The sequence below is a fragment of the Macaca thibetana genome, chromosome 15 (genome assembly GCF_024542745.1).
Source record: "Macaca thibetana thibetana isolate TM-01 chromosome 15, ASM2454274v1, whole genome shotgun sequence".
NCBI lineage: Eukaryota > Metazoa > Chordata > Mammalia > Primates > Cercopithecidae > Macaca > Macaca thibetana.
The window spans coordinates 23,801,565-23,814,775 of record NC_065592.1 but is presented as its reverse complement, the minus strand read 5'-3'; the positions used below and the strand labels follow the sequence as shown (position 1 = coordinate 23,814,775).

The window sequence follows — 13,211 nt, the reverse complement described above, 5'->3', positions numbered from 1 at the left end:
CCACTCAGGCAATTCCTGAAGAAGCCTGACAAGTTAGAGCTCTCAGCCAGCAGCATTCCAAGCCGCTAGAAGACTAAATCTTTCATTCCCAAGGATGGAGCTGGGAATGAAGGCAAGATGAAGCTAGAATTCACTTCAAAAGGGGTTTTAAAATAGGAAACCTCCTACTCTTTTTTCCCCCATCACTTCAATGCCTCTCTTGCATTGTCCTTCATAGTCCTGAAAATTTTAAATTTCCCTTCAGACTCGAAATAAACTGGACTTTGTCTTCTGCCTTATCCAAAAATGATGGAAAATGCTTGCTGTTTTACTATCCTGGCTTGGCTTTCTTTCTTCTAAAGAACATTAATATGATTATTAGCTTTTTCTTAAGGAATTATGGATTATTGTTTTGATCCAGAGGTGCTTCTCAAAAACTGTTGGTCCTCCTCCATATAAAATCTAGCATAAGGGAGAATAAGTGTAATGCGAATTCAAGGGCTCGTAGCTTTGGCCTTTGAAAATAGAGCTGAGTTAGAAACTAGATTAGATAGGAAGGAATTTTTATACTGCTTCATGTCTCTTCTTAAATTGTATCTATCACATTCCTTTCATCTAATAAATGTTTCTTATTTTTAGTCTCTTTAACATCAATTTGGAATCACAGGTGGAAATAAATTCATCAGACCTCTAATCCAACCATCTCCCCAGTACAAAGACACCTTGTGTAAATGATTTGGCTAGGTGTTATCCATCTCTGTTTGCATGAATTGAGGAGTGGAGACCTCAGCAAATGTTCAGTATTGAGTAAAAATGATTCTCCCTATAATTTCTATCCCCTAGTTCTAGTTCCACATTTACAGAATAGGTGTAATTTCTCTTCTGCATTAGAGCCTTCCAGATTTCCAGGTAACTTTCAATCCTCTTTCCTTGCCTACCTACCTTTAATACTCCTCTTCTGGTGGCTAAATATGTCCCTGATGTTCATTCAATCTAGCCACCCAACTGCATATTGATTATCTGTCTTAGGCCAGGCACAGGGCTACATTCTTGAACTATATATAAATCCAAAACACCAGAAAGTAGTTTATAGTATTTTCATTATTCTGGTTGCTCTCTTGGGTCATTTCTAACTAAAATGGGGTGTTTCCTCTTGGTTAAAAATTTATTCCTTGCTTCTCTTTCTTTCTCAGGTTAGATTCTTTCCATACAAAATCTTAACTAACAGACACCATTTACTGAAGACTCACCCTATAAGATGTGCTATGCTCACCACTTTACAATCATTTCCTCAGTTCATATTTACAAGAAACCTGGAGGTAAGTATTTGTATTATCCCTTTTTTAACAGGTTAAGAAACTAAGTCTTTGAAATGTTAGGCAACTTCACCAAGATCTAAGCTAGTCAGTAATGGAACTGATTGTCAATCCTAGGTCTGTGTGGATTGATAGGACCTGAGCTCTTAGCTACAAGGCTGCTCTTCTCTATAGCCTTGGCACTAAATAGCATTCAAATGCCAGTAACCCCCAAATGTATATCACTTCTGTTGTGGGTGGAATTATGTCCTCTCAAAAGTTACACTGAAACACTGATTGCCTTAATACCTCAGAATGTGAACTTTTTTGAAAATAGGACTGTGACAGATGTAAGTAGTTAAGATGAAGTCGTACTGGAGTAGTTGGACCCTTCATGCAGCATGACTGCTATCCTTGTAGGAAAAGGGAGATTTGGACTCAGAGTGAAGGCCATGCGAAGACAGAGGCAGACACTGGGGTGATGCTACTGCCAGCCAATGATCACTTGGGACCACCAGAAGCTGCAAGTGGCAAGAAAGAATCCTTCCCTGGGGCCCTTCACGGGGTACAATCCTGCCAATACCTTGATTTCAGACTTCCGGTCACCAGAACTGTGATACAACAAATGTCTATTGTTTTAAACCACCTAGTTTGTGGTACCTTATTATGGCAGCTCTGGAAAATTAATCCCCTCAGGCCTCTGTTTTGAGCTTCAATGTCACATTTCCAACTGCTCCACAACATTTTTCTTTGACGGCATCGTAGGCAGATACTATTTAAATAGCCAGTGCTGATTTTGCAAGCTTGCCTGCTCTCTCTTCCATGATCATCTTCCAGTGCTTCCTCTTCTCTGTGCATTACACCAATATCCACACAGTAACTCACACTTGAAAGATTTCCGCTTACTTTTCAAATATGTATTGTGTGGCTGCCGGCACTGGGAGAGGTGCTAGGGACAAAGAAGAAGAGAACAATTAAAGTAGCTATCACTGTGCTAGTGCTTACTATAAACATGACATCCTTCTAAAGGCTTTGAATATATTACCTAATGTATTCCTTGCAACAACTCCATGAAGTAGGACTAGTCATATCTCCATTTGACAGATCAGGAGATGAAGACACAGAGAAGTCGATTAGCTTTTCTTGGATCACACAGTTGGCCAGCAGCAGAATCAAGATTTGAACCCAAGCAATCTGGCCCCGTGGTTGTGTACTTAATGACGGAGATTTTCATTTTCTTGGGAGAGAACAGCTCCTGCTTCAAGAATTATACATCCTTGTAGAGGAGCTAAACTATTAAAGTACTTTATAAGTGAGTGAATATAATGTTATAAACTGTGATACGTGATGGGAAGGGAAATTAAACAGCATTAGAGGAAAGGCAAGAGGATCAATTTCCCTGGAGAAGAGATGCCCAAGCTGAGACCTGATGAAGGAGCAACATTTCGCCAGGTTAAAAGAGGGGAAAAGGGAATTATTAGGCAAAGGGAACAGCATATACAAGGCCTTGTGATGGAATCAGACCAGACATTTCTCCCTTCCTCATACCCCAAGTCCAACTGATTGCTGAGTGTTATTGAATTTGTTTTCTAAATATTTGTCACTTCCCTACAAGTCCACAGTCACTTCTAGACTACTATGATAACCTTCTAACTGCTCTCTGTGCATCTAAATTTGACTCTCCAATCAGAATGCTGTACAGCAGCAATGTTTATAATTTACATGCAAGTTTTATTGGGTCTCTCTTCTGTTGAAAACTCTTCAGTAGGTTCCCCCTTCCACTCAGCATGCAATCCTAACTATGTGTCATGATGCTGCGGACATCTGAGATTTCAAGCTTCTACTGTCTTTTCCTTAGCTCTGATAATAGCAATACATATCCCCTGACTTTGCCTTTGGAGAACGCTTCTTTACCAAATACTTCAGGAAATCATGGTGGCTCTCTCAGTTGCGGGATTTTCTCTCCAGACTGCAAGAGCAAGCCCGTGACCAAGAATTGTTTGTTTACTGCACAGCATCTCATGCTGCTCTGCTTGATGTTGATGGTGAAGATCAAGTTTAGGCCAGAAGCAAGATGCAGAGGTTTATATGTACTCAGTAGAGGAAAGTTCTCTTCTTCCATTGGAATATATAGCTAGGAAGTTGTATGGGGCCATATATAGCCAAAATCCCTCAATCTCTAACACCTAGAAAGAGTCCATCTGTAGGATGAGAGAATGTGGCTGAAATAAAGATAAAAACACATATGAGAGTTGAGAGTCTAGGCAGCATGATCTGAGTTCCTGGATCTGATTATTTCCAAGGCAAGTGTTACTCTTACTTTTTTTTTCAATATGAGCAAATACATTCCTTGCTACCACCCCCCACTCCACCACTCCCCCAACACACACACCTTTTTCCCATGCATACTTTCTTATTCTCATGAAAGTTAGGTTATTTTTTTTTTCAGTAACTTGCAACAAGCTGGCCATGATTATAAAGGCATGGCTTTCAGCACCCTGTCTGATCTGTTTTGGGTCTATTTCACTCTGTTGCATCCAAATTTGGCAGCCTTTCCTTGTCCCTTCACCTTCTGCAGGGGCTTCACAGATTCATATGCTTATCCTGGAAGCCTGTCTCCAACACTCCTCTCATCCCTTTCTATCTAACTCCTGTATAAAAGACCTTCAAGTCCTCAGTTGGTCTTCTCTCACCCAATAGGTAAGGTAAGCTTGGTCAGTGCATTCATAGCTTTACTTACCACACAAATAAATATTTGTGTAGTTAATTGTTAAATTTATGTCTCTTCCACCAGAATGTATAAATTCCACACAGGCACAGACCTGACATCTTATTTAAAATTGAATCAGAAAAAAAAAAAACTAGATAAATTGAAGTTAAACAAAACTAAAGGCTTTCATGATTCAAAAGACAGTATCAACAGTTAAAAGCAATCATAGAAAGAGAGAAAATATTTGCAAATCACACACCTGATAAGGGATTAGTGTCTAGAATATATAAAGAACTCCTACAACTCAACAACAACAAAAAAAGAAGCTGGTTTTAAAAAAAGGACAAAATGTCAATAATAGACTGGACAAAAAAGTGTGGTACGTATATACCATGGAACACTATGCAGTCATAAAAAGTAACAAGATCATGTCCTTCGCAGGGACATGGATGGAGCTGGAAGCCATTATCTTCAGCAAACCAATGTAGAAATGGGAAACCAAATACTGCATGTTCTCACTCAAAAGTGGGAACTGAACAAAGAGAACACATGGACACAAGGAGGGGAACAACACACCCTGGGACCTGTCGCTGGGGTGGAGAGGTGAGGGAAGGAAGAGCATCAGGATAAAGAGCTAATGCATGTGGGGCTTAATACCTAAGTGATGGGTTGATAGGTGCAGCAAACCACCATGGCACACGTTTACCTACATAAGAAACCTACACATCCTGCACATGTGTCCTAGAATGTAAAACAAACTATGATTTAAGAAAAAAACTTTCCAAAAAAAATGGGCAAAAGACTTGAATAGACATTTCTCTAAAGAAGGTATACAAATGGCCAATAAGCACATGGAAAAGCCCTCAACATCTCTAATTCCTAGGGAAATGCAAGAAAAAAAATCACGATAAAACACGACTTCACATCTCTTCTGAAGGTTACTATTTAAAAAAAAAAAGGCAGCAAATAAGTGTTGGTGAGGAAGTTGATATATTGGAAGTCTCACACGTTGTTGGTGAGAATGTGAAATGATAAAGCTGCTGTGAAAAGCAATATGGCAGTTTCTCAAAAATTTGAAAATAGAATTACCTTTTGATCCAGCAGTTCTACTCCTGGGTATATATCAAAAAGAGCTAAAGCAGACACTGAAGCAGATGTCTGTACGCCCATGTCCACAGCAGCATTATTCAAAAGAGCCAGAATGTGAAAGAAAACCAAATGTCCATCAGTGGATCAATGAATAAGCAAAATGTGGTATGTAAATGCGATGGAATATTACTCATCCATAAAAAGGAAAGAACTTTTGACACATACCACCACATGGATGAACCTTGAAGACATTATGCTAAGTGAAATAAGCCATACTCGAAAGAACAAATATTGTAGTATTTCATTTATATGAGGTACCTCGGAGCAGTGAAATTCATAGAGACAGAAAGAACAATGTTATTTGCTAGGGACTGGGAGTAGGGAGAATGGGGAGTTATACTTAATGAGTACAGAGTTTCAACTGGAGAAGATGAAAAAGTTTTGGAGATGGATGGTGGTGATGGTTGTACAAATGTACTTACTGTTTGTAAATTGTACACTTAAAAATTGTTACAATAAAAATTTTGTTATGTATATTTTACTACCTCAAAAACTCCACTGTGACATAGAAGAAAAAAATGTACAAACTACTGTAAAGCCAAAAATAGGACAAAGACATTATGTATATATGAGTATAAGCCTATTTTCCTAAAGAAAAGAATGTAATCAAATATATACCTAGAAAAAAAAAGTCTAAAATCAATCCATTAATTGTGGTTATTTCTGGGTTGAAAGTATGGGTGATAGATTTTTAGTTTCTACTTTATACACTTTGTTACTACTTAAATGCCTTAAAATAAGTATAAATTGCTTCTAGTGTTAAGAAGCAATCAATAAACATATTTTCATTTTGAAAAATAAATGCAAAGCCTGAAATGAAGTACAAAACTTTCTGTGTAGGCTGGCCAGAGCAGGTTGAAGATGGCTATCAGTTGCCAAGTTTGGGATGCTGTTCTAATTTAAGATGAATATATCATATGCCAGGCCCCCAACAAGGTGTTTTCTGGCTTCATGTTAATTCTGGAAAGGTAATTACTCCCACAACCTGGCAACCTACTCTCTGGGGATTTTTCTGGACAGAGCATGTTTTTCAATACAAAAGCAAAAATGATGGGGAGGTTGGAACTTTAGGAGACTAAGCTTAGAAGTAACCTTTTGTGGCTGGGCTATTTTAACCCTTCGCCATTCATCCCACACATAGCATACCACAAGTTTGTCTAACCAGGAAACCCGACCCATGAAAATCAGGCCACAGGTGGAAAGTGAGAGGTGGCATTCGACTGGAAGAAAGGATGTTATTGTTGGTGAATCACATCCGGTGGGAGCTTAAGGGACAGCTAGGGCACTGCCTTGGTCTTGATTTTGTCACTGATGGGACATAAAGTTCCCAATGAAGTCAAGGATGAGACTCTGCAAACCGTGTTGAGGAAAATGACTACGTATGCAGAGAACAAAGTAGATTCTTTAATGATGCCATGGCTTTTAGTGAATGGGAAAAGGACTATGAAGAAGAGGTTCAGGTGTGAGTTTGTTTTGGAGAGAATATGGGGAGGAAGATAAAAAAGGGTCCTTATTCATAAGTCAGACACACCTAGCACTAGTTTTAGGTCTGCCTTAATTAGATCTGGGGTTATGGGCAAATCATTTAATATCCTTGAATTCCATTTCCCTCTGTGAAATGAGGAAGTTGTACCTGGTGACTTTCAAAGTGTATCTTAGTGTAGAGGCTACAGCTTAATTGGGCTTCAGCTCTCAGCTGTGCTACTTACCAGCTGCGTGTCCTGCTTAGTCCTCCTGCATAGCAAGGCAGGCCAAGCCTGGGGCCTGGTCCACTGCAGGTGAGGTGCTCACACCAATGCTGTTCACACCACCGTGAATGTAAGTGTGTCCCACCCACTATATTGCTTTCGTAGTGTCAGTAATAATTATATGTGTTTATGTATATAGACTACCCAAATTGTGGCTAGTCATGATCATGTGGACCTACCTGAGTGTGCACAAGGCTTTAGAGATCATTCTTACTCCTTGGCTAATTGAGGCACAAAAAGGTTAATGAACTTGCCCAAAGTCACACAACCACTAAATATAAGAGCTGGGATTTGAACTCAGATTGTGTATTGTCAGATTCTTTGCTCCTATTGTGCTACACTGCTGCTTTTGATTAAAACGTCTCAAGAGCACCTCATTCATTTTTTCTGTGTAACACAAATCAAAAGTAATTTAACACAAGAAAACACTTTTTAGCTGCCTTGACATTTGTGCTTCTCCAGACCTTTCTGCAAAGTGTTCAAACCCCCACCACGTTCGAATTATCCTAGCTGGAAGTTTGCATTTAAGAAGCTCCTACTTGAGCTGCAGCATGCATTTGACGTGCATTTTTGAAAATGTGGGAGTTTTCAAAATATTCTAAATTACCGACCTAAGGAAATAAGAGAGAGAAAATGGAGGAGTCATGCTGATTAATATTTGAACATAAACAATTATAAGGAAAACGTACAGAGAATGTGAACTGATAAAATTCCTTGCCCCATACAATGCATTTCTAAGCCATGGGGGTTTGCCTTCCTCCATACTTCCTGTGTACCCTTCTCATGGCTTTCCTGCTGCTTCAACTGAAAGTCTAGATGAGCCCTCATTACAGCAACTCCATGATTGGTATCTCCCTCACATACTAGACCAAAGCTGGTTGCTTAATTCCTTTGTTTTTCCACTTCTTTGCTCCAGAACCATCCATGATTCCTCTTTCTCTGCTGATATTTAAGTTTGGCACTCAAAGTTTCTGTGATCTAGTTCTAAGCCACAGTCTCTATATGATGCCCCACCTGTTTCTCCTTTACCTATTCTTTGTTTCAGCAAATCTTGCCCATCCCATGTTCATTGAACATGTTCTCTATCCTTTATGCTTTTGCATATACTATTCTTTTTCCCTGGGATGTCCCTCTCTTCATCCTACATTCTCAATTTCCACTTTTTTCCAAATCCTGCACCCAGTGTTATCTCTTAGATGGCCCCTTACACACAGACTCTGTCACCGATTCTCTCTCTCAATCTCTGAACCCCCATCTGCATGGCTGGTTTCTCTGTTACAGCTCTGAACCCCCATCTGCATGGCTGGTTTCTCTGTTACAGCTCTTTCCATTTTATTCAGTCTCCAAAGTGGAAAGTTTAGGCATGTGATTGCCTTACTACTCCATCTAGCTACCATCCTCTCACTCACCCAAGACAGAAATAGAAAATGCTGAGTGTCTGGGAGAACTGAATACAGGACCCAGAAATTTTGATGTCCCTATTTCTGCATCAGGAATATGTATTCAACATTCATTCCACACATATTTATTGAGTAACAAGAAGTGCACCAGAACTTGGAGACTCATTCAGAGTAAAAGCCAAAACTTTACAATGGCTTACAAAGCCCTGTGCAACGTTTTAGTCTGCTCTGACCTGTCCAGCCACACTGGCAGCCTTACCGTTCCTCGAACATGCGTGGTGTAGCCCCACCTCTGTGTTTCATACCTGCCCCTCCTTCCTGCCCATGATAATCTTTCTCTAGTACCAACCTGCCTCATCTTTCACCTACTTCAAGGTTTTGCTTACATGACCCTTCTGCAATGAGGCCTTCTCTTACCACACAAGGTAAAATTGCAATCACCCCTGATCCTGACACTTCCTGTCTTCCGCTTGATTTACTTTCCTCCCCAGTGCCTACTATCTTCTATGCTTTTTCTATTTATTTACTGATTCTGCCACTAGAACATTAGCTGAAACCCTTAGGTATAGAAAAATACCTTACACATAATGAGAGTCCTATAAATATTTGTTGAATAAATCAATGATTACAAAGTTAGAAAAGACATGATCAGTCTTCACCCTCTTGTTCCTCATGGACCACTGAGAGGATGTGGTCGACTCAACACTCAATGGGAGAAGTGTTCTTGTAAAGAAATAAGGGTAGGTGATACTGACGAGGACAGTCACAGAAAATAAGCAAATCATTGTCCCTGCCTTAAAAGAGTCATAATTTTCTGTCCGGGCTCAATGGCTCACACCTGTAATCCCCGCACTTTGGGAGGCCAAGGCGGGCGGATCACGAGATCGGGAGATCAAGACCACAGTGAAACCCCGTTTCTACTAAAAATACAAAAAAAATAAGCCGGGTGCGGTGGCGGGCGTCTGTAGTCCCAGCTACTCAGGAGGCTGAGGCAGGAGAATGGCGTGAACCCGGGAGGCAGAGCTTGCAGTTAGCCAAGGTTGCGCCACTGCACTCCAGCCTGGGCGACAGAGTGAGAATCCATCTCAAAAACAAAACAAAACAAAACAAAACAAAACAAAAAGAGTCATAGTTTTCTAGATGAGCTAATGATAATTAATAAATAAATGGCAAGCGACGTGAAAATGACCTTATCCAAAGATAAAATAAACTCTCTTTTTGTGCACATCTTATCCTTTCCACTTGTTTATAAATTCCTTGAGGACTTGGTTCACAGCGAATGCATTATTTTGTCCCCATTGCTCACTTCTCATCTCCCAGTTACAATGTCTAGAGGGAGGGAGCATGAAAGAAGATGCTTGGTGGATGAATGAATGGATTCTGAAACAATATGCAAGCATGTGATCCCTCTCCCCCTTAAGCATCATAAATACCACTGGTGATTTGGCTGTGAGATGACTATATTTTTCTGTTTATCCATTTGGCTGGCACAGTAAGAAGGGATTTCACAGTCATTCACTTACTGATATATGGTGTGATAAAAGCAGGCGTCTGCCTGTGAGCAGCATTTCTCCATAAAGCTATTCTGAGAAAAACAGGTCCAGTAAGCTGAGCTCACACCCATTACTGGAGATGTATCCAAATTTATTACTGGAAGGAGTATTAGAGGAAGAGTGGACACAGCCTTATCCTGGTCAATTTCATCAATGATTTGGAAGACATGAGGTCATCTAAGCCAAGGAAACCATGCTGCCTTCATACACCCACTGAAAGGCTTGATGTGGGCTCCTGGATGGTGAGGGGATACTGCCTCTTTTAGAATGACATTCTTGTTTTAGAGAAATAGATGATAAAACTGGGGCCCAGAGAGAGGAAGTGATTTGTCTAAAGTCACAGAGCTGCAGCAAGGTTAAGCCTGAATTAGATCCTAAATGTGCATTCTGAAGAGTCCAGGATTTTGCTTTACTAGTCTGCTTCTAGTTGCAAGCTTTTCAAAATAGTTTTGTGCCCAAAGCAAACTCAAGACACACACTTGGTAATATTTTATGTGGTTGTCTCATTTAAAATGAAACATGGCTTCTTCATAAAATGTTTCCAGTTACATGATTCTTGGGGTAAATGGCCCCATAAAGATAAAAATGGTGATGATCTTAGTAGAGATATCAGAAAGGCCACTGTGCTCTCATTAACACACACACACACACACACACACACACAACACACACAGTCTAATAAGGGTATCTTAAATCACCCTGGAGACAGAAGTCAGGTCATTACAAAGGAAGCTAATAATCATGAACATCATCCTCACAAAAGACAAAAGTCAAGGACATGTAGTGTAACTCACCATCTGATACATATTTGTCATTGCTTGCATATCACCAATGATAGAACCTAATACCCACTGGAAGCTTTCAGTTTTAATACTGATAGCACTAGTACAGCTATGTTTTAATATTTAGTTCTTCTATAACAAGAAGCCAAAACAAAAATAATAAAAGTCCAGAAAAAAAAATTAAGTCAAGAGAAGACTTAGTGTCAGGGTGATACACAAATCAACTTATCTTCTATCCAGCACATACAACATATCTACCAGTAGTGACCTGTCCCAAGTGCTAGGGATGCCAAGGTGCCCCTATCTGCCAAGGTGGTTTAGAATTGCGGTTCTGAGAGTACTAGTAGCAAAAGTAAATAAGTAAGTTTGACTCATACACTTATAGTGTCTATAGGGACCGGAGAATTGGGAGGAGGAAGGGGACCATGATTCAGGGCAAGAGAGATGCCCAAGAGTCACGGCTGCATCCTCAGACGCCTGGTCTGGACACCTAATTTTAAACTTCCATAAAACACGTTTGAGATTACTTGGCTAGCCAAGATCAGGATCTAGAGTATAAGTTCCCCCTAATCAAGGATTATTCCTGATTCATTCCTGTCTCTCCAATAATTAGCTAGACTTGACACTTAGATGATACTGAACGTGTGTATCCTGAATTACTGAAGGTGGCATTGGAACAATTACACAAAGAAACAGATAATTAGGAGACAGTAAAATGTGGTTTAGACTCCAAGTGCCAATAAACTGCAGACTCAAGAAATTGGTGATGGACGGAATATCAAGAGAGATGTCTTGGGAGGAGCATGGTTTGTGCTGGATTTTGATTAATGATAATCCTTCTCATCTGTTTGGTAATTTATAAGGCATTTCTGTATTCACAATTTCAATCTAGCTCACAAACTGTGAAGTTGGCAGGGCTTATGTATCACCCCCACTGTAATGGGGGCAACCGATCCTTGAAAGAATTCACCCACAGATGTGCCTCGCTACAGTATTATTTGTGCTTCACATAGGCATTTAGCCATGATTGCATTCTTAATGTGTTGTAAATGTGAGCAAAATTAGACAACATGGTAAATTGCTTGCCAAGATGATCACAATAATTCCACTGTTCTTGTATGTCCACCCTTTTCAATATGTCTTGGTCATCCTTCCTATTAAAAAGTAGAGATTTATTCCCTCCACTTTGATTTTGGGCTTGGCCAAATTGTGAGTTCCTTTGGTCAAAAAAGTATTAGCAAGTGCGACAATGGCAGAGACTTGAAACGTATTTATGCATCATATTTTGCAGTCTTGCCTCTGATGAAATCCTGACACTACAACTTGTAGGAGCTCAGGTTCACCTGATTGAGAGGCACCCCAGAGAGTAGTCTGCCAACTGCCAGTCCTGAGGGTGAGGCCAACTGAGATCATCCAGCTCTAATTGAATTGCCAGCTAACCTCAGTCGTTGTAAGTGACCCAAAATTAACCCAGCAGAAGAAACACCCAACAAAAATTGCTGACTCACAGAACTGTGAACAAATAAAATGTGTTCAAAGCCTCTAAATTTTTTAGTGGTTTTTAGAAAATGATAGACAACTGATGCCCGGGATGTCAGTAAAACATGAAACAATTAAAAATAGACCTTCTTGGACTCCCTGTGCCATTAAAAACAGTAGAAAGGTTTTCTAATGAAACTAAGCAGTTTGCAACTATTACTCCCCTCTATTTATGGACAGATTAAAAAGGTGAATTAATCTGGAAAAGCACCCATTTCTGATGTTAAGAAGCCCTCAAAGCAAATTATTTATGTAGGACCATTGTGCCTGGCATCCACTGAGATATTCATTCCAGAGATCCTGTTCAACCACAAGTCTCCAAATACTAGTGACTGCGGGAATGGGGTGAGAGGATAGCCCCTAGAATTGATTTGAGGAAAAACGTCTTTCACTACATTCAAGATTGTGATAGCAGAGGGACTGTAAGATAGTCTTGCCTTAAGATACAACATACCCTTGGTCAAAGAGATCAAGGAAAAGTAAAAGGGGCTTTATAAGAAATAATCACATAATTCACAGTGCTCACAGGGGCACTTCTGAGCACAAAGCTCTTAAACTATTAAAATAATTATATAATTTTTCAAATATTTATTTGTTGCCTGACAGACTGGTTTTATTATACTGTCAAACCTATAAAATCATTCTTTATAAAAGCTGTTTCCAAAAATTAAATTATCTTTTAAAATAGCTTAAGTTCACATATACTTACAGAAATTATTTTTTAAATTAATGTATTGATTATTTGAAAAGAGGAAATGATAACTTTTATCAGTGGATATTTAGCTGATATAATGACTTTCTTAGACATATTTATATCTAATTTAGTATCACTGATTTTTCTAATGCTTTTTGCTCTCGGTATGGTCCTTTTAGTTTTGATATTTCCACTAAATTGCTTGCAGTTTTTCTCAGAGATCTGCATTATGGTCAAGAAATGTAAAATTGTTGATACCCTCAATTGACTTTACTTAGTAAACCTTAGTATTGAGAAAATACACTCTACAGATGCCAAGACACCTGCACATCTCAGAGCAATTTATGCTAAGTAGGAAAAAT

General features: G+C 39.4%; 1 long non-coding RNA gene across 1 annotated transcript; it reads right to left on the bottom strand.

Annotated features, from left to right (window-relative positions):
- Positions 1-1,886: 1,886 nt before the first annotated feature.
- On the bottom strand, positions 1,887-2,599 carry LOC126937847 (uncharacterized). Its single transcript, XR_007719869.1, has 2 exons — positions 2,320-2,599; positions 1,887-2,223 (listed from the first exon to the last, which is right to left on the bottom strand). It is a non-coding gene; the product is annotated as an uncharacterized LOC126937847 (long non-coding RNA).
- Between the last annotated feature and the right edge of the window lie 10,612 nt (positions 2,600-13,211).